This window comes from Giraffa tippelskirchi, chromosome 3, assembly GCF_054371585.1.
Source record: "Giraffa tippelskirchi isolate mGirTip1 chromosome 3, T2T-mGirTip1v1.2.pri, whole genome shotgun sequence".
Classification (NCBI taxonomy): Eukaryota; Metazoa; Chordata; class Mammalia; order Artiodactyla; family Giraffidae; genus Giraffa; species Giraffa tippelskirchi.
The window spans coordinates 186,157,223-186,184,653 of NC_137277.1; the positions used below are offsets into that span (position 1 = coordinate 186,157,223).

The 27,431-nt window shown below is 41.8% G+C and overlaps 1 protein-coding gene and 1 non-coding gene across 17 annotated transcripts in view; one reads left to right on the plus strand and one right to left on the minus strand.

The window, feature by feature from the left end:
* Positions 1-27,431, plus strand: part of LUZP1 (leucine zipper protein 1) — a 91,385-nt gene that overhangs the window by 25,488 nt on the left and 38,466 nt on the right. For 4 of the 16 annotated variants that reach the window (XM_081574532.1, XM_081574525.1, XM_081574526.1 and 1 more), the window contains exon 2: positions 6,651-6,734. The exons of the other annotated variants lie outside the window; for them this stretch is intronic. The gene's annotated coding sequence lies outside the window, so the exon portion shown is untranslated. The remainder of the gene's footprint in view (positions 1-6,650; positions 6,735-27,431) is intronic. 16 annotated transcript variants of the gene reach the window in all.
* Positions 6,861-6,967, minus strand: LOC145543856 (U6 spliceosomal RNA). The gene has a single exon (XR_014081104.1). It is a non-coding gene; the product is annotated as a U6 spliceosomal RNA (small nuclear RNA).

A 27,431-nucleotide genomic window follows, 5' to 3' on the forward strand; every position in this document is an offset into this window, starting at 1 on the left:
GTTTGTTGTAAAGATTAAATGAGGACAGAAAGATAGATAGCTGACATAGATTTTACACGTGCAAGAAACAGCTGACATACTTAGTGTAGGCAGTATTTCTTTGGAAGAAACAAATTAAAATGCTGCCCAGGCCATACCAACATGAGCACCTAGTCAGTGCTACTTTATCGGTCTGTTTAGGTTTCTTTTGCTGTGCTGAGCTAAATATGTGCATGTCTAATTGTATTTTGCCCTTGATTCATTGTTTCCTCGGTTTATCTCAAAGTCCAGTCCCTTTTTTTTTTTATACATAATCATATTCTACTCATTTTCAAAGATCAACTTAAATTTTACCATGAAACTCTTTTGGCTCACTCCAGAGAAATGATTTGTCCCACTTTTAAATGCCTTTATGACACAGCTTGGACTGATATATATATAGCATTTTTGTTCCTGTTATCTGTCTGGAGATAATCTAGTTTAGATCTCTTCTATGAAATCTTTCTTGATTTTATAGTAAATCATCTTCTGTACTTTTTTCACCTTTTGTTGTGTTTGTATCACATTGTGTTGTAATTATTCGCTTACCTTTGTATACTTACAGTCTTATGAATATCCTGAGAACAGAATATTTCTGAATTTCCACCTTTTAGAAAAAAATAATTAAAAAAATTTATTTATTTTTGGCTTTGCTGGATCTTTGTTGCTACATGGGCTTTTCTCGTTGCAGTGAGCGGGGACTGGTCTTCTTAATTGCATTGCTCAGGCTTCTTATTGCAGTGGCTTCTTTTGTTGCAAAGCACAGGCTTGAGGGCACTGAGCTTCAGTAGTTGTGGCAAGTGGGCTCAAGAATTGTGGTTCTTGGGCTCTAGCACAGAGGCTCAGTAGTTGTGGCCAATGGGCTGAGTTGCTCCGTGGCATCTGGGATCTTTCTGGATCGGGGATCGAACTCCAGTCTCCTACATTGGTGGGTGGATTCTTTACCACTGAGCCACCAGGGAAGCCCCTGAATTCCCACTTTTACAGCACATGCCTTGCTCAATAACTGCTGAGACTGATGCATTAACCTTGTGTTGGTATTTTTCTTTTCACAACCCAAGAGGGAATGAGTAGGGATTTCACTTTGATGTCTCTCTGTGTGTTTTAAAACAAAACAAACAAAAACATATTGATTTGATTCACATACCATAAAATTCACCATTTGAAGGCATGCAATTCATTTTTTTAAAAAAAGTATATTTACAGAGTTCGTGCAGTCATCGTCACTATCTAATTTCAGAATATTTTCACCACTCCAAAAAGAAGCCCCATGCCCATTAGCAGTCATTGTCCATTCTTTTCTACCTCCAGTCTCTCGCAGCCATAATGTACTTTTTATCTTTATGGATTTACCTATTCTGGACATTCCATACAAATGAAAACATACAACCTGTAGACTTTGTTTGTCTGGCTTCTTTTCACCTATCACAGTGTTTTGAAGATTCATCTGTATTACAGCATGTATCAGTGCTTCATTCATTTTTAGGGCTGAATAGTATCCTATTGTCGGAGAAGGCAATGGCACCCCATTCCAGTACTGTTGCCCGGACAATCCCGTGGATGGAGGAGCCTGGTGGGCTGTGGTCCATAGGGTTGTTAACAGTCGGACACAACTGAGCGTCTTCGCTTTCACTTTTCACTTTCATGCATTGGAGAAGGAAATGGCAACCCGCTCCAGTGTTCTTGCCTGGAGAATCCCAGGGACGGGGGAGCCTGGTAGGCTGCCGTCTATGGGGTCACACAGAGTCAGATACTACTGAAGCGACTTAGCAGCAGGAGCAGCAGTATCCTGTTGTATAATATACCACATTTTGCTTATCCGTTCATCAGTTAATAGACATTTGGATTGCTTTAACTTTTGTATGGATGTAAGTTGTCTTTTCAGTATATACCTAGTATAGAATTGCTGGACCATATGGTAACAGTTAACTTTCTGCGGAGCTACTAAACTCTTTTCACAGCACCTGCACCATTTTGCATTCCCACCAATAATGTACAGGGGTTCCAGTTTCTCCACATTCTCGCAAGACTTGTTATTGTCCTCCTTTTTGATTGCTTATAGCTATATTAGTGGGTGTAAAGTGGTATCTCATTGTGATTTTGATTTGCATTTCCCTAATGACTAATGATGTTGGAACATCTTTTCATATGTTTATTGGCCATTTATGTATCTTCTTTGGAGAAATGCCTGTGCAAATCCTTTGCTCGTTTTTAAAATTTATTGTCTTTTAATTGTTGAATTATAAGAGTTCTTTCTATACTTTGGGTGCTAGTGTCTTATCACATATTTGCAAGTATTCTCTGTGAGTTTTTGGATTTATTTGCCTTGAATTCTTTGCCCATCTCATACATACATATGATATAGTAGAACTAGAGGTCCTGAAAGAGCATGTGTTGATTGAAGTGGTTGCCATACTACAGGTAGCACTGCAGTTAGGCAGTTCTAGAAGCCTTGGGTTACAGGAAAGATAGCATTTGACTGGGAACTGGGGAAATTTGGGTTTTAGTCTTGGTATTGCCACACCCAGATAATATGACCTTGAGCACATCATGCAGTTTTTCTGGGTTTCAGTTTTCTCATCTGTGAAGTCTTTTGGATTAGATGATAGTTATTAAGGTCACCACTGAAGTTGTTTGAGTTGATAAGGTCCTTGGGAACACATGCATTGTAAGTCAAACTATATTCCATCTTACTTGTTCTTAAAAAGATCTACAAATTTTTACCTCCCTCTCCTGTGTTTTATGTTTTTAATGTCATATTTTATATCTTCATGTTTATCACTTCACTATTTATTGTGGTAATAGTTGCTTTCTGCCAGTTACCAGTGTGTTTTCAGTGAGACTTGCTTCACAGTTAGGTGTATTTTTCATGTTTTCCTGGGGGGAGATGAGCCCCACATTGTCCTCTTCCACTGTCTTGATCTCCCTCTATCTCATTTGTTAACACATAACTCTTCATGTTGTTACTTTTGCTGGAAAACTTTTTTCTCTTTGATCAAGGACTCTTTTTCTTTAAAATTAGTCGTAATTAATTCTGACCACCTCCAGTCATATTAATAAAACTGGGTTTTGTTAAAGAATTTATAGCTTAAAAGAGACCTTCAGAGATATTTTAATCCAGTGTTCCCTATTACAAATGAATTAGAGGTTCAAAAAAGTTAGGTTTATAGATTTAACATCTCATTTGCTGGCCATTTACTATGATCCTGGCTCAGGATGTTTGATTAGTTAGTGGCTGAACTGAGATGAGAATTGAGGTGTCCTGGACTCAGTTCACTACTGTTTCTAGTATATTAACTTTGTCGTGGATAATTAAATTGGAATTTGGTTAAGATGTAGTATCAGGAATTTGTTAGTATTTCAACTAAGGGCTACAATAATTTGCCTCTGAATTCTGATTCCTAATTAATTTGGATCTTTCCCAGGGATCGAAACCTGGTCTCCAGCAATGCAGGCAAATTCTTTACCGTCTGAGCCACCAGGGAAACCCAAATAATTTGTAGTATCAAATAGAACTGGGATATTTGTTACATATTTCAGGTGTACATTGATGCATAGTCCTAATCTTTAATCATGACTGCTGGAAAAACCATAGCTTTGACTATGCAGACCTTTGTTGGTAAAGTGATGTCTCTGCTTTTTAATACACTGCGTAGGTTTATCATAGTTTTTCTTCCAGGGGGCGAGCATCTTTTAATTTCATGGCTGCAGTCACCATCTGCAGTGATTTTGAAGCCCAAGACAATAAAACCTGCCACTGCTGCCTCTTTTCTCCCTTATATTTGCCATGAATTGATGGGACCGCATGCCATGATCTTCGTTTTGTTTTTGTTTTTTGAATTTTATTCATTTATTTTGGCTGTGCTGGGTCATTTTGTTGCTGCACAGACTTTTCTCTAGTGAGCGGGCTTCCATGACAGTGGCTTCTCTTGTAGTTTTGGCTCCGAGGCTCTAGAGCACAGGCTTAATAGTTGCGGCATGTGGGATCTTCCCAGATCAGGGATTGAACCTCTGTCTGCTAATGCAGCAGACAGATTCTTTACCACTGAGCCATCAGGAAAGCCCCCATCTTCGTTTTTTGAATGTTGAGTGAGTTTTAAGCCAGCTTTTTCACTCTCCTCTTTCATCCTCATCAAGAGGCTTTTTAGTTCCTCTTTGCTTTCTGCCATTAGAGTGGTATCATCTGCATATCTGAGGTTCTCCTGCCATTCTTGATTCCAGCTAGTGATTTGTCCAGCCCGGCATTTCATATGATGTCCTCTGCCTTTAAGCAGGATGACAATATACAGCCTTGAGATACTACTTTCCCAATTTTGAACCAGTCTGTTGTGACTTTCACATAAGATTGTTCCATATCTGGTTCTAACTGTTGCTTCTTGACCTGCATACAGGTTTCTCAGGAGACAGGTAAGGTGGTCTGGTATTCCCATCTCGTTAAGAGTTTTCTAGTTGTAATCCACACAGTCAAAGGCTTTAGTGTAGTCAACGAAGCAGAAGTAGATATTTTTCTGGAATTCCCTTGCTCTCTCTGTGATCCAGTGAATGTTGGCAATTTGATCTCTGATTCCTTCCTCTACATTTTCTGAATCCTTCTTTCACATCTGTAAAGTTCTCGGTTCATGTACTGTTGAAGCCTAGCTTGAAGGATTTTGAGCATTACCTTGCTAGCATGTAAAATAAGTGCACAATTGTATGGTAATTTGAACATTCTTTGTCATTGCCCTTCTTTGGATAATTGGTAAAAGGTAATGGCCAGAATGCTTAAAGCCTGGCGTAACAGACTAAGGCATTCAGACTGTGATCTGTTGTTGTAGTGGGCGCACCTCACAAATCTGATTTGTGTATTAGTCCCTTGTATGCTGTTTATTCAACTAATATTTGTGGTCTGCTGTGTGCACTTGTATTCTGTAAAATTGTAACAGCCGCGATCACTTGTAGATATAAAATTGAGTTGTGATTCTGGTACATAGATAGAGAAACATGCAGAAAATGAATGAACCAGGAAAAAAATACTTTTAAATGATCTTATTTCCTTAGGCAAGTTTGATGGAGTGGAATTTGTATCACTAGTAGGTGCTGAATAGTTAGTTATAGGATTTTATTGAGTGATGGAGTGGGGGAAATGTTGAAACTATAAGAAGGCTATGCTGATGTAAAAATATGTTGCAAGATTCCAAATCTCCTTGTTATCTTTATATTCTGGATCTTCATAGAGCAATGGTTGTTAACATTTAAGGGGCTGAAAATAAGAGAATGGTGAGCCTAATGAGGAGACTTTCTTTATCTTGTTCATTATTTAAAATACAATCACAGGGGCGTCTCTGGTGGTCCAGTAGTTAAGAATCTGCCTTGCAATGCAAGGGACACAGGTTCAAACCCTGGTTGGGAATTAAGAACCCACATACAAGTAAGCCCACGTGACACAACTAGAGAGTCCGTGCGCTGCAATGGAAGATCCCGAATGACACAACGAAATCCCACGTGCTGCAACTGAAGACTCAGCACAGCCAAATAAATATTAAAAAAATACAACCATGTGTAACAAACATGCAGTCCCAATAGCTCCTTAACTAATTGATTCCTTCCCTCTGCCTCCCCTTTTCCTTGTCCCTCTCCCCATATCTCCTACCCAAGCCCCACGGGCTTTAAAAAGACATTTATCATTCCTTACCAATTGCAATGATGTCATTGGTAAATGCACTTTAAGGCATTAATTAGGACCATTGCTATAGTCTCTTATTTAATATTATTGAGAGTCTTATGTATTTTCTATTGGCTTTCCTAAGAATTATACCTTTCATAGCTGGAAGAAATCATCTGGACTCTTTTTCACCCCATTTTATAGATCTGACAACTGTTGTTCCTTATCCTGAAGGAGGGAATTATGATTTGGATATAGGGGAGCCTGTCTCTCCCCTACCCTCCATGCATTTTAATGAGGTCATTGTTGGTCCTTCTCAAAACATAGCAAGATATTGATGTTCACATCCTAGTTTTCTTTTATTAAAATGGCAGTTGAAGAGATAAGACGTAGACATAAAAAGATTGATAATGAGTAAGCCATGAAAGAGTTAGTTGCTCAGTCATGTCCAACTCTTTGTGACCCCATGGACTGTAGCCCACCAGGCTCCTCTGTCCATGGAATTCTCCAGGCAAGAATGCTGGAGTGGGTGGACAGTCCCTTCTCCAGAGGATCTGCCCAACCCCAGGGATTGAACCCGGTCTCCTGCATTGAAGGCAGATTCTTTACTGTCTGAGCCACCAGGGAAGCCCAAGACTTAGACATAAAAAGATTAATAATGGGTAAGCCATATCCTTTCTTTATTAAGGATAAACTAGTTGGAGTTTAGGACATTTACCTCTTTCCACGCTCCAGCTATAGTGGGACTTTTAATAATGCTGGCCTTATCGGTTAATAGTCTTACTTATATCAGGTGTTTAGCCTGTCATCAGGTTCAAATTGTACTAGTAATTATCTATGTATAACATAATATGAAGCAGGGCAAAGGCTAGGAGAGTTTTGCCAAGAGAACGAACTAGTAAACACCCTCTTCCAACAACACAAGAGAAGACTCCACATGGACATCACCAGATGGTCAATACGGAAATCTGATTGATTACATTCTTTGCAGCCAAAGATGGAGAAGACTGAAGGCAGGAGGAGAAGGGGACAACAGAGGATGAGGTGGTTGGATGGCATTACTGACTCAATGAACGTGAGTTTGAATAAACTCCGGGAGTTGGTGATGAACAGGGAGGCCTGGCATGCTGCAGTCCATGGGGTCGCAAAGAGTCGGACACGACTGAGCAACTGAACTGAACATGTTACAGTTTTTTTTTTTTTAAATATGGAACGCTTCACGAATTTGCATGTCATCCTTGCGCAGGGGCCATGCTAATCTTCTCTGTATCGTTCCAATTTTAGTATATGTGCTGCCGAAGCGAGCACCATGTTACAGTTTTTGAAGTGTTTCTATAGGCATTATCGTGTTTGCATTTTAGGGCACCATTGTTAGGTGGAGGGGCAAGAGAATTTGGAAACTGCGTTGCTTCTGGGATTTCACTTGCTTTGTATACGTTACTCCATAGTAATGAATTATGTTTTGATAGTTTCCATTTTGGAATAAATCCAATATTTTTATTTATTTAGGTTCTTTGCTGCACTGGATCTTACTTGCAGCACTCGGGATCTTTGATTTTTGTTCAGCATGTTGGCTCTTTCGTTGTGGTATGCAGAATCTTTAGTAACGGCGTGTGGGATCTAGTTCCTTGACCAAGAATCAAACCTAGGCCCCCTACATTGGGAACCTGAAGTCTTAGCCACTTGGCCACCAGGGAAGCCCCAACCCAATATTTTTTAAACTGAAAAAGCTGTACTTTCCATTCCGTTTTTTACAATAATTCATAGGGAATTGAATGAACTTGATTTTTTTGTTTTTAAAAGCTGAAGGACTGAAGAATTTGATCTTAGGTGATTTCTTGAGTTTGAATTAAAATATCCTACTTAACACTCATGGATTCAGCAAATGTGTATCACATGTCTTTTATGTGCCAGGCTTAGTACAGGGGGAGGGAGATATTAGTGTGTGTAGGCTGTGGGGGGGAGGGTGTGGTGGGGCTTAAGAATCAAAATGTTAGAATGAGAAAAGCAAGAATTTAAAGTCAAGTAGAGGGACTTCCCTTTTTGGTTATGGGTTTCATCCCTGGTTCCAGAAGATCCCACATGCCTTTGGGCAACTAAGCCGGTGGGCCACAACTACTGAGCCTGCACTCTAGGGCCTCTGAGCCATAACAAGATAAGCCATCGCATTGAGAAGCCCGTGCACAGTAGTAAAGAAGTTACGCTTCCACTTGCTGCAGCTAGAGAAAGCCCACACACAGCCACGACGACCCTGCACAGCCAAAAATAATAAAATAAAGTAAAAAGTTAGGTAGACCTGCATTCAAATCCCAGCCTGCTACTTATTAGTTGCAAATTGCTTAACTTTTTAGTTGCAAATTGCTTAACTTCTTGGAATATCAATTTTCTAATCTATAAATTGAGGATAATAATACCTATTTTGTAGGGTTGTTTTGAGGATTAGGGTGATGTTATAGAGCATATAAAGTATGTGCTTTATAGGATATTGTTGCACATAATGGACAAATGTGTGGTAAGAGCTGAGGTTTGACAGAAAGTGTTTGGCTGACCTAATGTAGAATAGAGTAAGGTGATTTTGGCTGCCAGCATACTATGTTCTGCTTTGTTGAAACTTGCAGCTTTCACGTTGGTGTTTGCTAGCACTGTGTTTGACTTCTCACATGGTAGGAGCCAGGTCATTCCTATGGAGTGTAAGTCATTTGGAAACATTTGTAGCCTAGACCTTTGAAAACTCTATTGTAGTTTAGTTGGAAAAAAATCTCATATTACCACTGGGTAGTGAAAGTCACATGATGGGGAGCCTCCCTGGGCTGACACCTAGATTCAATTTTCTGGATGATGTAACCATCGAAAGGAAGAAGAATTATCACCTGTAAAGTCCTGTTGACAGTGAGTAAATCGAATAGGATGAAAGACCAAGAACCGACTTTGCTTTCTGAAATGGTGATTTATAAACATTTATTGAGTACCTACTATATGCTAGGCACTGTTCTGGTGCAGGGAATACAGTGGAGGAGGGGGACCCCCTTTTCTAATAGAGCTTACCTTCCAATGAGGGAGAGTGTAAATGAATGTTAAATATAAAATGCAATGAATCTTAGGTGATGCTAAGTACTATCAAGAGAAATAAAACAGGAGAAACAGGTTGCAGGTTAGAGAAGGGGTGCCTATTTTCAGATAGGATCTCTATTTTTTTAAACTTAGAGACTTTTAAAATTGATTTGTTTATTATTTATGTATTTATTTTGCTGGATCTTAGTTGTGGCATGTGGGATATAGTTCCCTGACCAGGGATTGAACCAAGGCCTCGTGCAGTGGGATTTCAGAGTCTTAGCCACTGGACCAGTGGGGAAGTCCCAGGTTTAGATAGGGTGTCATGGAAGACTTCCTGGAGAGGTCTCAGAATGAAGCCATTGAGTGACCCTCTAAGATAAGGAGCGAGGCTCTTTGGTTTAAGGAGTGGAAGAAGCACTGACTTGAGAAGTTGCTTTAGGAGGTCGAAGGTAGAATGACCTTAAGTGATTGAAATCAACCTGTATTTATTCTCAAGAACCTATTGAAGGGAAGGAGCAGGTTCAGTTCTGTTGAAAATCATGCATCCTATCTTTGGAATATGTATTGTAGGTTGCACCACTTAAGAAAATGTACATTTTGGTGTCTAGGAGACCTAACAATTCCCCCCACCCCCGCAATAGTATTTTTAAAAGTATAGTGTTTGTACCATCTGAATCAGGATACAAATGGGAACTGACAAATACAAATTGGACCTCCACAGCAGGTCCAGTTAACCAGAATTTATGTGTATGGTACGTGGAAATTTGCAATTTTAACAAGTAATTCCATATCCATACTGAGATTTGAAAATTACTGTTTGTTACCTAATTGATAGGAACCATCTTTATTTCTGGCTTAGTGGGTGGGTTGGCAAGTCCTTGCTTAGTTAAGATTCATTACTTTTCATAATTTATGCTGGAGTTTCCGTATCCTTTTATATTGATTTAATTCTTGTCTTAAATCTCTGATATTCTATAACTTCCATAATAAGATATGTTGATGAGAGAGCAGAAAATGAAACTCTTTTCCTCTTTGCTTACATTTTTCTGCATTTTCCCCATCAGCCACATCCCTGGGAAGGAGCACCCACTGAGCAAGGAGAACACTGATTGGCTATATAGACTGATATGATTTAGAACAAGGCTTGTTTACACTCAATAGTGTTTTCATTTTCTATTAATTGAAAATTAGAGTTTTTAAAATTTTATTTGGTTGCATTGGGGCTTAGTTGCATCATGTAGGATCTTTCATTGTGGTGCATGGACTCTCTAGTTGTGACACATGGGCTTAGTTGCTCTGAAGCATGTAGGATCTTAGTTCCCTGTGCAGGGATCGAACCCATGTCCCCTGCATCACAAGGATTATTCTTAGCCGCTGAACCACTGGGGAAATCCCTCTAATTATTTATTTGTGATTAAATTTTTTTTTAAATTTCTTTCATAGGTCTTTAAATCTCTAATATGCAAAATGCTGAATGAAAGAGAAAACAGAATGAGGTTATTGAGAAAGTGTTTAATATGTCTAATGGTAGACACTCAATAAATAGGGTTTCGCTGGTAGTTCAAAGGGTAAAGAATCTGCCTGCGAGCTGCATTCTTTCCCTGGGTCAGGAAGATTCCCTGGAGAAGGGAATGGCAACCCACTTCAGTATTCTTGCCTGGAGAATCCCTTGGACAGAGGACCCTGGCTGGCTACAGGCTTTTAGAAGTCATCTTTTAAAAATGTGCCCTCTTCCCCTGGAGGATTTTATTTTTCTGTTTAAGGGTTCTTGTAGTTGTTCCATCCTAGTATTTGGTTGATTTTTAAAATATTTATTTACCTGGCTGAGCCAGGTCTTGGTTGCAACATGTGGAATCATCAGTCTTCATTGCAGCATGCACGCTCTTTAGTTGTGGCACATGGGATCTAGTTCCCTGACCAGGGATCGAACGTGGCTCCCCTGCATTGGAGTGTTTAGCCACTGGACCATCAGGGAAATCCCTTGGTTGATTTTAGACTTTGCCCATCCAGTGATTGGGAGGCCCTATTAGTATGTGAATGGCAGTACATATCTTGCTTTTAGTAAAAATTCCCCAGAGGCTCAGTGGTAAAAAATCCACCTGACAGTGCAGGAGATGCAGGTTTGATCCCTGGATTGGGAAGATCCCTTGAAAGAGGATATGGCAGTCCACTCCAGTATTCTTGCCTGGGAAATCCCATAGAAAGGGGCCTGGCAGGCTTCAGTCCAAAGGGTTGCAGAGCTGGACGTGACTGAGCACTGGGCACAGAGCATGGAAATGTAATATTTAAGAGACAAGCTCTTAAAATTAAGGCGTTTGGAGGAGCAGTGACTGGCCCTACGAATTTCCCTGCTCCAGCAGCAGAGGAGGAGAATTCTGAGTTGGTCTCTTTGTTTGGCACCTTTTTTTTTTCCTTCTTCTTCTTCTTTCCCTTCCCTTAGCCACTTGACTCCTGTAAACTCAGTCTTCAGCAGAGGTATGGTGTGGCGTAAGAGTCCTGAGTTGGGATTCTGGACACCTAGGGCTTAGGTTCAACTTTGCTCCAAGCCTCCATTTCCTTTCCTCTGGCCTTATTTTTCCCATCTTTAAAATGAAAATCAGGGAATTCCCTGGCAGTGCAGGAGTTAGGACTCTGCAGTTCCACTGCAGAGGGTCCTGGTTCCATTCCTGGTTGGGGAGCTAAGATCCTACAAGCCACACAGCACAGTGAAAATCAGGACTGGATAATTAACCCCCAAAGTTCTTTCCACCTCTGATAATTCTTTGATTTCATGAATCCTGGAAGGGCCACAACTTGCAGTTTGCTCTCACAGCGTAGGATTCTGCACTGGAACTTTACCACAGTGAAGGCTTTTTCTTTTTTTTATTCAGGAAGAATGTTTCTGAGAGTATGGATTTTATAGATAAGCCAGTTTTTGTTTTGTTTTAAAGAGATGCTTGCATGCATGTCTGATTCTTTGCGACCCCATGGCTCCTCTGTCCATGGGATTCTCCAGGCAAGAATACTGGAGTGGGTTGCTGTGCCCTCCTCCAAGGGAGCTTCCCAACCCGGGGATCGAACTAGCGTCTCTTAACGTTTATGCATTGGCAGGTGGGTTCTTTACCACCAGTGCCACCTGGGAAGAGATAGTAAAAGGTTAAAAATAGGAGTTAGAGGACTTCACTGGTGGTCCAGTGGTTAAGAATCCGCCTGCCGATGCAGGGGACTCGAGCTCCATCCTTGATGCAGGGGGATCTACATGCTGTGGAGCAACTGAGCTCACAGGCCGCAGCTACTGAGCTTGTGCTCTCGGCGGAGCCACTAAGCCTATGTGGGGCAACTGCTGAAGCCCAAGTGCCTAGAGCCAGCGCTCCACAAGGGAAGCCACTGCAGTGAGAAGCCTGAGCCCTGCGGTGAGGAGCAGGCACGCTTACTACAGCTAGAGAAAGCCCTCTCGCAGCAACGGAGACCCGACACAACCAAAAACAAATAAATAAAATAAAAAAATAGGAGAGGAGACTTGAAAGTTGGATCTTTGAAAAGTACTGTTCTGCAACAGCAGATGCTTTGTTAGGTCCATAGAGGGTGGCCGAGTATTGTGGCGTTCTCTTGATACTGTTGCAGGGAACATGGGGCCATAAGGAAGTTCAAAGTCCATGTTAGTTTCCACCTCTGGAAAAGGCTTCCCTGATATCAGGGCTTCACTGATAGCTCAGTTGGTAAAGAATCCTCCTGCAATGCAGGAGACCCCAGTTTGATTCCTGGGTCGGGAAGATTCCCCTGGAGAAGGTATAGGCTACCCACTCCAATATTCTTGGGCTTCCCTTGTAGCTCAGCTGGTAAAGAATCCGCCCGCAATGCGGGAGACCTGGGTTCGATCCCTGGTTTGGAAAGATCCCCTGGAGAAGGGAAAGGCAGATTCGGGCACGACTGAGCAACTTTCACTTGGAAAAGGAGTGCTGGTTTACCCCCAGGACCTGAGCGGAGGAGCGCTCCTGATGATTCGAGCTCCTCTCTCGGGACTTTGTAGTTCCCTGATAGCTCACGTGGTAAAAAATCTGCCTGCAGTGCAGGTGACCCGGGTTTGATTTCTGGGTCGGAAAGATCCCCTGGAGAAGGAAATGGCAATCCATTTCAGTATTCTTGCTGGGGAAATCCCATGGACAGAGGAGCCTGGTGGGCTACAGCCAGACGTGACTTAGTGACTAAACCACCACGACTCAGCACTTTATGACTAGAAAGTCTACAGTTTAACTCTGACTTGTTTGGTTTAAGTTATGGAAGTTTGTTTCCCCTAAAAATGTCATTTCAACCTAGGACAGACTAATGGTTCTTGTGGGATACTCAGGGCTCTTTGGGTATGCATTTGTCCCCAGAGGAGGCTTGATGGCTATGTTGTCAGATGATAAGGTACAGTCTTACTCGGTGCTGGAAACCATTCACCCTTAAGCTTTATTTTTCTAAGTGGGTGGAGTTCCTTCCATCTCTGCCTGAATGAAAAGCATGTACCAACTTCCTGATCATGCCCTGTCTTGTCCTTCAGTTTTTCTTTGCTTTTCATTATTCTTAGCTGCAGCTCAGCCCATCGTCCATTTGTGGTTCAACACAAGGAAGGGGCCACAAGCTTTGTACATGCTTGTTGTTAGAAAAGAAACTTTAAAAGCTTGAGTTGGAAAAAGGGTTTAGGTCTCTTGCTGCAGTCACAAGGTTAGGATGAAGAGGGAAGCTGGAGGACATGGAGAGACTCGGATCCAGTAAAACACTCTGGATGAAGGATTTGAGAAAATGAAATTTTGGGTTGCTGACAGGGCAGAAACAGTTGAGGAATGCTCCTGATTTGATAAATAGGTTATTTTTAGTTTGCTGAAAAAGAGTAATTTCATCAGTGTAGTGGAATCTTGCAGTTGTGTTTGTAACCTAAACTAATCCGCTTAGCTTGTGCCAGAAAAGTGTCAGGTGGCAGGCTCATTTCCTCCTCACTTTTAGTGTTGCCGGGTTTAACTCCTGCAGTCCTGTGTCTGGGTTTCAGGAGAGTGGTTGTGGAGTGGAACCAGAGGGAGGGGCAGCTACTGCTGATCTAGCTGCTAGTAGAGGAGAGAGAGAATTGTAAGGTGGCTTCCTGCCCTAAGGGGCTTCCTGCGTAGCTCAGTTGGTAAAGCATCTGCCTGCAATGAGGGAGACCTGGGTTTAATTCTTGGGTTGGGAAGATCCCCTAGAGAAGGAAATGGCAACCCACTCCAGTATTCTTGCCTGGAAAATCCCATGGACAGGAGAGTCTGGTGGGCTGCAGTTCATGGGATCGCATGAGACAGACACAACTTATCGCTATCTTTCTTTTCCTGCCCTAATGCAAGCTCTTGGGCTATGGAGTTTCTGCTGTGGGTGGCATGCAGTGCTTAAAACCAGTAATTCCTTGTGAGACCCCAACTATGACTTTGGGTGGGACTGAGAATCTGACTTGTTTTTTTTTCCAATTAATTTGGCATTCTGTTTCCATTTCTTCTGGTTCTTGGTTATTTCATCCTGCTTTAAATGATTTTTAATGGATTTTGAGCTCTCAGTTATCATTCACTCAGTTGACTGTTACTGCGTTCCCACTCAAATGTGTGCCTGGGTTCATTGCAGGTGCCGTGTCCTTTGGTGTTTGTTTTTTAGAGACTCTAGATTTTATATGTTATTCTGTTTAGAATGTCAACTTGCTAATTAGTTAAAAGTATTTAATATCATAAGTACTTACATTTTAAAATGTTTAAATTTTTAATTTTGGGAAAGGCAGTTTATGTAAATTACAGGGTCAGAAAAACATGGTCCACTTTTGGTTTGGGTACTGTAATGGCAACCCACTCCAGTATTCTTGCCTGGAAAATCCCATGGACAGAGGAGCCTGGTGGACTACTGTCCATGGGGTAGCAAAGAGTCGGACACGACTGAGCAACTTCACTTTCACTTCACTATGTGCTCATTTATAGGAGACAGACCTTCCTAACTGGAATAGGTGACCTTTGCCCTTGAAGAATTTGCTGTGGTGAGGAGAAAATGTAGACAGTACAAATTGTTGAAAATATAAAAACAAGTACAACCTAAATCCGCTATGCATGCCTGATTGCTACAGGGCTGTTTGGTTAGTAGGTTTACACCACCGCTGGGGCAAGTTATGCTCTTACTTCTTTATCTTTACACACAGGGACACTAGCAAGAAGCTTTTGAGTGTGGTTGTTTGTAGACATGAGATTTTTCTCCTTAGACTCGATTTATTTTTTCTTAAAAAATAAAAATAATCCATATAACTGATTCTCACAGGGACAAGGAAAATTTAGAAGGTAGCCAGCTCCATAAAGCAAAAGCAGCTAGGGGACTGATACCTTACTCCTTTGGAGAGGCCAGGGGAGCAGAGGTGGTGATGTTCCTGTTTTTCCTCCTTCCGGGCACTGAAGAAAGAGACTACGTAAGAAAGCCCTCATTTCGTTGATTTCAGTTTACCTTAGGTTAGCGAATTATTTAAGATAAGAACCTCAGTTTGCTCATTATAGAAAATGGATTTGATAATACCTCCTTATAGACTTGTTATGAGGACTAATTGAGATTATGGAAGTGAAAGTACTTTGAACTATGAAATAAGGTATCAGTTCAGTCGCTCAGTCGTGTCCGACTATTTGTGACCCCATGAACCACAGCACACCAGGCCTCCTTGTCCATCACCAACTCCTGGAGTTTACCCAAACCCATGTCCATCGAGCTGATGATGCCATCCAACCATCTCATTCTCTGTCGTCCCCTTCTCCTCCTGCCCTCAATCTTTCCCAGCATCAGGGTCTTTTCCAATGAGTCAGCTCTTCACATCAGGTGGCCAAAGTATTGGGAGTTTCAGCTTCAACATCAGTCCTTACAGTGAACACCCAGGACTGATCTCCTTTAGGATGGACTGGTTGGATCTCCCTGCAGTCCAAGGGACTCTCAAGAGTCTTCTCCAACACCACAGTTCAAAAGCATCTCTTTGGCGCTCAGCTTTCTTTATAGTCCAACTCTCACATCCATACATGACTACTGGAAAAACCATAGCCTTGACTAGATGGACCTTTGCTGGCAAAGTAATGTCTCTGCTTTTTAATATGCTATCCAGGTTGGTCATAACTTTCCTTCCAAGGAGTGAGTGTCTTTTAATTTCATGGCTGCAGTTACCATCTGCAGTGATTTTTGGAGCTCCCCAAAATAAAGTCAGCCACTGTTTCCACTGTTTCCCCATCTATCTGCCATGAAGTGATGGGACCAGATGCCATGATCTTAGTTTTCTGAATGTTGAGCTTTAAGTCAACTTTTTCACTCTCCACTTTCACTTTCATCAAGAGGCTCTTTAGTTCTTCTTCACTTTCTGCCGTAAGGGTGGTGTCATCTGCATATCTGAGGTTATTGATATTTCTCCCGGCAATCTTGATTCCAGCTTGTGCTTCCTCCAGCCCAGCGTTTCTCATGATGTGCTCTGCATATAAGTTAAATAAGCAGGGTGACAATACACAGCCTTGATGTACTCCTTTTCCTACTTGGAACCAGTCTGTTGTTCCATGTCCAGTTCAAACTGTTGCTTCCTAACCTGCATACAGGTTTCTCAAGAGGCAGGTCAGGTGGTCTGGTATTCCCATCTCTTTCAGAATTTTCCACAGTTTATTGTGATCCACACAGTCAAAGGCTTTGGCATAGTCAATAAAGCAGAAATAGATGTTTTTCTGGTACTCTCTTGCTTTTTCGATGATCCATCGGATGTTGGCAATTTGATCTCTGGTTCCTCTGCCTTTTCTAAAACCAGCTTGAACATCTGGAAGTTCACGGTTCACATATTGCTGAAGCCTGGCTTGGAGAATTTTAAGCATTACTTTACTAGCATATGAGATGAGTGCAATTGTGCGGTAGTTTGAGCATTCTTTGGCATTGCCTTTAGAAATTATTAGGAGGTATATTATTTGGGGAGAAAGAGTCCTGGGCTTTTGAGGCCTTCTGGTAGGACATTGCTAGGGAGCCTTTCTGATGATTCTGGGTTATTTTAGAATCTGGACTTTATTTAGTTGGTATCAATAGGGAAAATAATACTATTCAGTGTTTTTTGAAAGGGGTGTATATGTGGGAGATGAGTCATTCTTATAAGTCTAGCGGTTACAATTCCTGTTTGACTCCTGGTGTGGGAAGGAAGAACTTTTTGGGCTTGCCAGGTGCCGGCTATTGGTAAAGAATACGCCTGCCAGTGCAGGAGACATAGGAGACGTGGGTTTGATCCCTGGATTGGTAAGATCCTCTGGAGGAAATGTCAACCCACTCCATTATTCTTGCTCAGAGAATCCCATGGACAGAGGAGCCTGGCGGGCTACAGTCCATGGGGTTGCAAAGAGTCAGACACGACTGAGATTCTGAGCTATATAAGCACATCTATACTTACAAGAACAAAAGTAATAGGCACTCATAATTTGCAGCTATTTAACTATTGAACATTTAATGAAATTATTATTGTGTGCCAGATTCTATGCATATGCTTCGATTCAGAAACAAAATATATAATCCTGGCCTTTTAAGAGCTCTAGGTTTGGTGGGAGGAGATAAACCCACCAGTAGGTAATTACAGTACAGAATGATAAGTGCTATGCTAGAGATAAACCTAGGGTCCTTCAAAAAGGCTTGTTCTTACTTGATCCCTCTCACCTTCCTCTCCAAACTGTTTAAAAATTAAGAGATCTTAGCGGGGCCTAGAGAAAGGAAGCAATTTGCGTAAGGCCACGGCAATAGCTAGTCCGAAATGAAACTGGGACTAGAATCTGAGTTGTCATGCTCACTATCTCTTTCAGCTGTATTCTTTTTTTTAAGCTCTGTCAGCACTGACTTCGATTTTTCCTCCCTTGTTCTGAATTCTTACTTTTAAATTTCAAGAAGTGCCCCTCGCCCACTCCCTGTACCACCATCTTTCCAAGCTTCAGTTTTTTTTTTTTTTTTATTACCTTGTCTCACAGTTACTATTGAAGTAGAATTAGGAAGACCTGGGAGTCTTAAGTTTGAGCTTGTTGAGGTTGATGAGGCAGTTGGTGATGGACAGGGAGGCCTGGCCTGCTGCAGTCCATGGGGTCGCAAAGAGTTGGACACGACTGAGTGACTGAACTGCACTGTTGAGGTATAAGAATGTTTCTTAGCATTGGTCGCACATTAAGATTGCTTCCAGAGCTTTTATAAAATACGATACCTAAGATTCTGATTTTTACTCCAATATTTGTTTGTTATTGAATATATCTACACTAAAGTACACAAAAATACTCAATGGTTTTTGTATGTGTAAGCAGTCATGTAAGGACTACTCACATCAAGATATGCACTGGATCAAAATACACAACATTTTCAAAACTGCAGAAGGCTCTCTCATGCTTCTTCCTTATCAATTACTGGCTGCCTAAGTAATCACTTGGACTTCCCTGGTGGCTCAGACGGTAAAGAATCTGCCTGCAATGCAGGAGACCTGGGTTCGATCCCTGGGTCAAGAAGATTCCCTTGAGAAGGAAATGGCTACTCACCCCAGTATTCTTGCTTGGAGAATGCCATGGACAGAGAAGCTTGGTTGGCTACAGTCCATGGGGTCGCAAAACGTCGGACACAACTGAGCAACTAACACACTTTCAAGTAGTCATGTATTCTGACTTCTGTCATCATTGATTAGCTTTGTCTATTCTTGAGTTTCGTAGAAGTAGATAGCATGCACTCCTTTTGGGTCTGGATGTTTTGCTCAGTATCACATCTGGGTATTCATCCATGTTGTGTTCATTCATCTAGTATGTAATATCTCATTGTTTGGATGTACAACAATTACTTCTACCATTACAAAGCTTTGGGGACAGTTTTGGCTATGTGACAAAGCTGCCATGAACATTCATAGTCTTGTATATGTTTTTGGTAGACAGACATGTTGGATATATACCTAGAAATAGGGTTGCTGGGTCATATTTGCTCAGCTTTGGTTCAGTTCAGTTGCTCAGTCATGTCCGACTCCTTGTGACCTCATGGACTGCAGCATGCCAGGCCTCCCTGTCCATCACCAACTCCCGGAGTTTACTCAAACTCATGTCCATTGAGTCGGTGAGGCCATCCAACCATATATATCTATCTAGATCCAATAATTTTCAAGATTTTGCTACATTTGCTTCATTTTTTAAAAACTTTGCTGAAGAATTTTAAAGCAAATCCCAGATATCATGTCATTTACCCCTGCACACTTCCATATGCATCTTGCTTCTTAAGTTTCTTTACATCTAGAGAGGTTCCTCTTCCCCATCTATTCCCTTTTTCAAATCATTGACTTGTAGAAATTGAGTCAGTTGTCAGTAGTGATAGTTTTGAAAGCTCCCTAGACTTCTCTAATACTTAGCCAAATTGAAAACCCCTCAGATGGAGTATTACCTCAGAAGAGAGGGTGCAGAGTAGGGGGTAGAATATAAAGATTGTGTGAGTGATTGGAGCTATCATGACAGATTAGAGCATGGACATCTTATACAGTAGAAGTGGGATGTGGCAGTAGCAGTGGTGATGTGCCTCAAGGAAGCGTGTGAGAACTGGTCACCCAGTTCCCATTTGTCTATCCTAATTTCACTTTGTTGTGTGAATCTTATTGTTCAGTTCAGTGGCTCAGTCGTGTCCGACTCTTTGTGACCCCATGAACCGCAGCCACACCAGGCCTCCCTGTCCATCACCAACTCCCAGAGTCCACCCAAACCCATGTCCATTGAGTCGGTGATACCATCCAACCATCTCATCCTCTGTCGTCCCCTTCTCCTCCTGCCTTCAGTCTTTCCCAGCATCAGGGTCTTTTCCAGTGAGTCAGCTCTTCGCATCAGGTGGCCAAAGTATTGGAGTTTCAGCTTCAACATCAGTCCTTCCAATGAACACCCAGGACTGATCTCTTTTAGGATGGACTGGTTGGATCTCCTTGCAGTCCAAGGGACTCTCAAGAGTCTTCTCCGACACCACAGTTCAAAAGCATCAATTCTTCGGTGCTCAGCTTTCTTTATAGTCCAATTCTCACATCCATACATGACCACTGGAAAAACCATAGCCTTGACTAGATGGACCTTTGTTGACAAAGTAGTGTCTCTGCTTTTTAATATGCTGTCTATGTTGGTCATAACTTTCCTTCCAAGGAGTAAGCGTCTTTTAATTTCATGGCTGCAGTCACCATCTGCAGTGATTTTGGAGCCCCCAAAAATAAAGTCAGCCACTGTTTCCACTGTTTCCCCATCTATTTGCCATGAAGTGATGGGACCAGATGCCATAATCTTAGTTTTCTGAATGTTGAGCTTTAAGCCCACTTTTTCACTCTCCACTTTCACTTTCATCAAGAGGCTCTTTAGTTCTTCTTCACTTTCTGCCATAAGGGTGGTGTCATCTGCATATCTGAGGTTATTGATATTTCTCCCGGCAATCTTGATTCCAGCTTGTGCTTCCTCCAGCCCAGCGTTTCTCATGATGTACTCTGCATATAAGTTAAATAAGCAGGGTGACAATATACAGCCTTGATGTACTCCTTTTCCTATTTGAAACCAGTCTGTTGTTCCATGTCCAGTTCAAACTGTTGCTTCCTGACCTGCATACAGGTTTCTCAAGAGGCAGGTCAGGTGGTCTGGTATTCCCATCTCTTTCAGAATTTTCCACAGTTTATTGTGATCCACACAGTCAAAGGCTTTGGCATGGTCAATAAAGCAGAAATAGATGTTTTTCTGGTACTCTCTTGCTTTTTCGATGATCCAGGGGATGTTGGCAATTTGATCTCTGGTTCCTCTTGCCTTTTCTAAAACCAGCTTGAACATCTGGAAGTTCACAGTTCACGTATTGCTGAAGCCTGGCTTGGAGAATTTTGAGCATTACTTTACTAGCGTCAATATGAACTTCGAAGGTTGATTCTCTAACTTAAGAATCAGAGAATCTGACAAGAAAAAGCAGATATGATCTCTTCCTTGTTGAAGTTTTTTTCATGGAGAACTGTAGACCTGAGATATTCTTTTTTAATTAGCTGAACAAAATTGAAGATTAGAAAATAGGTCATACCAGTTAAGATACTTGAGGCGTAATGAAAGAAAACTGTAAGGGATTAAAAAATTAAATTTTCACACAGCATAGGGAGCAAGTTTTAAAATATTTATACTGGTCAGAGACTGCTGTGCCCTAAAGGTGGCCAAAATAAAGTACAACAGGTAATGGTTTCGTACATGAGGAAGCCCTAGGGTGGTTCCTACTAGTTTTTGCCAGGTGGTTCAGTCGCTAAGTTGTGTCTGACTCTCTGTGACCCCATGGACTGCAGCACACCAGGCTTCCCTGTTCATCACTAGCTCTTGGAGTTTGCTCAAACTCATGTCCATTGAGTCAGTGAAGCCATCCAACCGTCTCATCCTCTGTTGCCCCCTTCTCCTCCAGCCCTTGGTCTTTTGTAGCATCAGGGTCTTTGGCAGTGAGTCAGGTCTTTCTATCAGGTGGCCAAATTATTGGAGCTTCAGCTCCAGCATCAGTCCTTCTAGTGAATATTCAGGGTTGATTTCTTTTAGGATTGACAGGTTTGATCTTGCAGTCCAAGGGACCAAGAGGCTTCTGCAGCACCATAATTAGAACAATTGTCTCAAGTACCTTCTAGCAATTAGCCATCATATCACTCCATTCTCTTCACCTACCAGGACTGAATTGTTTAAATTATCTTATTTTAACTAACTCATCAGATGTAGGTGCTCAATGGAGTTTTTGTGGGAAAGTGATAATGTAGGTCACTGGCATGGACTGAAATGTTAGATCCAGTTCAGGAAACCCGGGGAAGGTCAGAGGATAGGCTTTGAGGTGCCGTGGGCTCAGATTGTTGGAACTAGGAGTACCCTTGGGTCTTGGATTTTACCCATCCCTCGCTCGCTCTTAGGCTTTTTGTTATAGAGAGTTTCAAACTTAAACAAAAGAAAACTTCATAACAAACTCCCATGTACCCACGCAGTGGCAAGAGTTATAAACTTATGGCCATCCTGTTTCATTTTTATAATTTATACCCTCATCTGCTTGACCCCATCCTGTATTATTTTGAAACCCCATCCTGTATTATTTTGAAGCAAATTCCAGACATATCATTTCATCTGTAAGCATTTTGGTGTGTATCTTTAAATAAAAGTTAACTTTAAACAGAAAAGTAACCTGGGAATTCCCTGGCAGTCCAATGGTTAGGACTCCGTACTCTCATTGACAAGGGCCTGGGTTCAGTCCCTGGTCGGGGAACTGAGACTGCCTACAAACTGCATGGTGCAATGAAAAAAAAACAAACAGACAAACAAAACCACAATTTTAATTTCATATCACAAAGTTAATAAGAATTCTTTAATATCATCAGATGTCTAGTCATTCAACTTCTAATTATTTCATCAGTGTAATGATTCTGTTTTGTTTTTTACAGTTTTAATCTGGCCCATACTTTGTGATTGATATGCCATTTAAGAATCTTTTAATCCCTAGTTTCTCTCCATCCACCCACCCTGTTTTTGTTTTTTTTAACACCAGAGTGTCTTTGTTATATGTTGCCACATAACAAAATTTAACAGCATAAAACAATATGCATTTATTGTATCACAACTTCTGTGGGTTAGGAGCCCGGGCAGGGCTTGGCAGGGTCCCCTGCTTCAGGACCTCATCCAGGGCTGCAGTCACTTCATCATGTGCATGGAGAAGGGCCAGCTTCAAAGTTCTCCCAGTGGTCATTCGCAGGATTCAATTCCTTTGGGGTGTGGGACTGAGAACTTCAGTTCCTTGTTGGTTGGTGGGTGGTTGTATGCATTTTAAGTCGCTTCAGTTGTGTCTGACTCTTTGTGACCCTATGAACTGTAGCTCATCAGGCTCCTCTGTCCAAGAAATTCTCCAAGCAAGAATACTGGAATGGGTTGCTATTTCCTTCTCCAGGGGATCTTCCTGACCCAAGAATCAAACCTGTGTCTTTTACGTTGCAGGCAGACATTGAATTCCTTTCCACATGAGCCTCTCCAGGGTAGCAACTAGCTTCATCAGACAAGAGGTGGCGAGAGGGAGACTGAGAGAGAGTGAGCCAAGAGCAAGAAGTAGAGAGAGAGAGAGAGACAGGCAGCAAGAAAGAAATGAGTCCTTTGTACCTAACTTCAGAAGTGACGTCTCATAACTCTTGCCATATTCTTTTTATTAGAAGCAAGTCGTTAGGTCCAGCCCATACTCAAGGGGAGGAGTCCCCATAGAACATGGGTACTAGAAGGTGGAGATCACTGGGAGCCAATTTGGAAGATCACTTCCCTTCTAGAGATTAACTTAGAGTCCAGGTCTGCTGACTTTGCCTTTTGACCATGTTATTGATGCTACTGGGGAGAAATCGTGCCTCTAACCCCTGCATTCCACTTGCTTCTATCCGTGTAATAACTCTGTTATACAATTTCCTTCTATGATAATCTGATAAATGTCATGTTTATTTATGTCAGTAACCATCAGCAGTTGTTAAAAATCATAAGTAGGATAGGTTGATTGGCTCAGAGGTTGATCAAGGTAAAAAATCTTAATCAAGAAATGAACTAGTCACCAATATTTAAGAAAATACTGATTGTGTTTCACATTGTACCAGGCTTAGGGAGCTACAAAAGGAATATGAAAGGATAAGATAGTATATACTTATTGTGTGGAATGGACAATAAGTGCAAAAAATGAGAACTCAGCATTGAGTCAATTCATCCAGCACTTTTTGAGTGCTTTCTGTGTACAAAGTTCTATGTTAAGTGCTGTGGGAATATTAAACTCAGTAAGACAACCTTCTGCTCTCTCCTTAGGAGATGATATAAGATAAAGCTATAATGCAAAGTAGACTGGAAGTTGCTCAAGTAGAGAGATGAAATGCTTTGAAAGATAGGATGGAGAGACTTAGAATATCCAAGCCCAAAGGGCCCTTTGGGATCAAGTCTAATGTCTTTACCTTTTTGGGGACATGGAGCAATTTAGTCAGAGAAGTTCAAGAAACCTTGCTAAGATAAGGGAATCATGTGGAATTAGAAAGAATATAGATTTTTCAGGTGCCAGGGACAGAGGGACTTGGGTTGGAGATAGGCAGCCTTGGGTCATAGAACAGAGTACACTAGAACTGGGGACGTTTTCAAAGTTACACCTAAACTGGCCAAAGGTATACTTTGTAACTGCTTTGTGGACCTATCATATAACAATAACCACATGTTATAGTGTGCAGAGTACTTTCACATACATTATTTCATTTGATACCTTCACTCTTGTAGTCATGGCAGATTGTTATTTCTGTCTTAACAAATGAGGAAACTGAGTAAAAGTTTTTCTGAGTAAGAGAATTAGAATAATTCTCTTCAAGGGCCCAGAACTAATAAATTGGAGAAAGACTAGGACCTAGGATCCCATTACCTTTTGTATATCCCAGTATGTGTGTAAGAGTGCTTTGTTTGTTTTTAATACTGAAGACATTGGCTTGAGACTTGTTGGCGAGCATGACTTACTGAAAGAACGTGATACAGAGACAGAGCCTCAGCTGGAAGAAGGAGCCTGGAGGGGGTCACAGGAGACCCTGGCAGGGAGCCTGACTTGTTTCTTCTCACTGAAGAATCCTCCCTGCCCTTTTAGATGTTGCTTGGTTACACCTCTGGCCCCACCCATCCACCTCTTTTAGTACTACTTTAAAACTCTTTAGGTTGGAACTGGGCAAGTAAATTTCTCAAGCTTCTCCTTTTCCTGGTGCGCATAGACAGAGGAAAAGAGAATCTGAATGAACTTGGGCAGGGGATGTAAGGTTTAATCAGAATGGTAATGAGAATAAAATTGAATTAACATTTGTAGCATATATTTGATGCTAGGCCTATGTGCTTAGGCACTTAATGTATGTTTTCATATAACCCTTACAACAAATACTCCCATGAAGTTTGGATATTATCATTTCTGTATCCACTTGAAAACAACTGAGATCGTGAGGTTTAGTCCCCTGACCTGATAGGAGACTGAATTATAGTGGGAACCCAGATTCCCAACTCCTAAGACTATGTGTACTCTTTCCATTATAGTGTGTTGCCTGGGAAGCAGGCAGGGTGGAGAGGGAGTGTGGAAGAAAGACAAAGGGAAGTGCTCTCGGGGCTATAAAATGGAAACAAACTTCTTGTTGGTGTAGAAATAATGACCCCCAATTGTGCCTTGAAGTTAGAATGGCAGCAGAAAACCTTTTAAACGCAGGCCTTTTAGTAAGAAAGCCCAGTATTCTGTTCCTGACAGCACTTAGTGAAAGAATATAGAAGGGTGTTTTTATCTTCCACTGTAGTGAGGGAGATGAGATGTACATGTAAACAAAAACTTCTGGAGACTCTGGGCATTTAGGAACCAGTCCAAGGCAGGCGGTGTCCTAAGCTGGCTGTGAGGGTGAGAAACTTTGGGTGACTTGCAGCTTGTGAATGCCGTGGTGCTGCTTGGATGAGTGACCCAAGAAACAAAGCAGCTCTTTAAACAGAAACAGAACAACTCTTCTTCCTCAACCCCACATTCTCTTTAATCCATCACCTTTGCTTTCAAATAGCCAGACTTTTAAAAAAAAGTTGTCTGTACCCACTGCCTCATTCTACTCACTCAGCCTGCTTCAGTCTGGCTTCTGCTCTTATCATGTCAGTGCAACACCTCTTACTAAGGTCACTAATGTTCTCCATGAAGCTGAATTCAACAGATACTTTTTGTCTTTAATTTCCTTAGTGAAGATGACACTGTTGACCACCCAGTTTTTCCAGAAACAAACCCTCTCTTCTCTTGGGTCCAGTGACGTACTATCATCCTATTCTTCCTTGTACTTCTCTGTTGTTTTTGCAGGCGCATCCTCCATTCTTCAGCTATTAAATGCTCTGCTCTCCCAGGCCCTCCTCTCTCCTCGTAGTGGACACTCTCCCTGGGTGATATCTGCCCCATTGACTTTAGTAGCCACACCTCTTACACATGACTCATAAATGCATGTCTCCAGCCTAGATCACTTCCCTGGGCTGAAGATTCATCTATTTATTGTCAGTCAGTCATTGTTCTAGACCTTGCGGATACCATGAAGGGCTAACAGAAGGTGATGGTAGGAGTGGGAAGGAAGAGACAAGCAAAAAACAAGTAGACGAAGTGTCAGATAGGGTTGAGTGTTAAAGTGAGCATAAACTAGGGTGATAGGTTAGAGGGTGAGAGCTACTTTAAATCAGCTGGTCAAGTCTTCACAGAGGTGGTAAAATTTAAGCTGACTCTTCAGTGACCAAAAGGACCCAGCAGTACAAAGGGAAAAGGGAGCAGTGCAGAGGCCCTAAGATGAGAATGAACAATGTGTGTGCAAGGAACAGGAAGTGAGGAGGGAGCCTGGTGGGAGATGAGGTCAGAGAAGTAGGGGTCAGATCAAGTAGGGTCTTGTAGGCCGTGATGAAGACTTTGGATTATACTAAGTGAAAGGGAAAGCCATTAGAGATTAGAATCTTGATCTGATTAAATTTTTAGAAATTTAATTCACCATTATTTGGTGAATGGGGACAGCTGGTAGCAGGGAGACTTAAGGAAAGGCTATTGTAATTGGTAGAGTGAGAGTCTAGGTGTTTGGACCAGAATGCTTATTAGTGTAGAGAGCAGAGGGACAGAGTCCAGAAAATCTGAAAGTAGAGTTGATGGTACTTGCTAGTGGATTTGCATGTGGAATGTGAGGGAAAGAAGAATCCAGGATGATTCTAGGTGTTTGGCCTGGACAGTTGGGTGGATGGTATGGCTGTGAACTGACATGGGGAAAGAGGAACGGCACTGGGGAGAGAAGAGTAGACAGTGAAGACCAACGAGAATATAAGAAGCCTTTTCACAAAAATGACACCGAAGGTGAAGAAGGAAGCCCCTGCCCCTTCCAAAGCCAAAGCCAAAGCAAAGGCTTTGAAGGCAAGAAAGCAGTGTTGAAAGACATCCACAACCACAAAAATTAGAAGATCCAGACGTTGCCCACCTTCCGTGGCCCAAAACACTGCAGGTAAGGAGGCAGCCCAAATATCCTTGCAAGAGCCGCCCCTTGGAGAAACAAACTTGACCACTATGCCATCATCAAATTCCCCTCACCACCGAATCAGCCATGAGAAAATAGAAGACAGCAACACACTGGTGTTCACTGTGGATGTCAGGGCCAACAAGCACCAAACTAAACAAGCTGTGAAGAAGCTCTAGGACACTGATGTGACTAAGGTCAACACCCTGATCAGGCCTGATGGAGAAAAGGCATTTGATTGGCTTCTGACTAGGGTGTTTTGGCTGTTGCCAACAAAATTGGGATCATCTAAACTGAGTTCAGCTTGCTAATTCCAATATAAAAGTTTTCAGTAAATTAAAAAAAAATTATGAGACTATGTGGATTTGATGTTGATTAGATGTCTGGATAGAGATGTCAGGTAACTTGTTGGATATGCTACTGGAGTTTGGAGGGGGTCACTGCGGAGGAAAGCTTTTGTAGCCATTGTACTTCAAAAGTGCTGGGACTGGATGAGATTACCCAAAGAAATGAGGGTACAGATAAAGAGGCCTAGGACTGGCCCTTGTCGAGTAGAGGAGAAGCCAACAAAAATGAGCCAGTGGAGTAGGAAGAAGATCAGGGAAGTATGATATCCTGGAATTAAGGAAGAAAGTGTTTTGATGGAGAAAGAGTGGTTATTTGTGTTAATGCTATTTAGAGGTCAAAGAGATGGCCTAGAATTTGGCA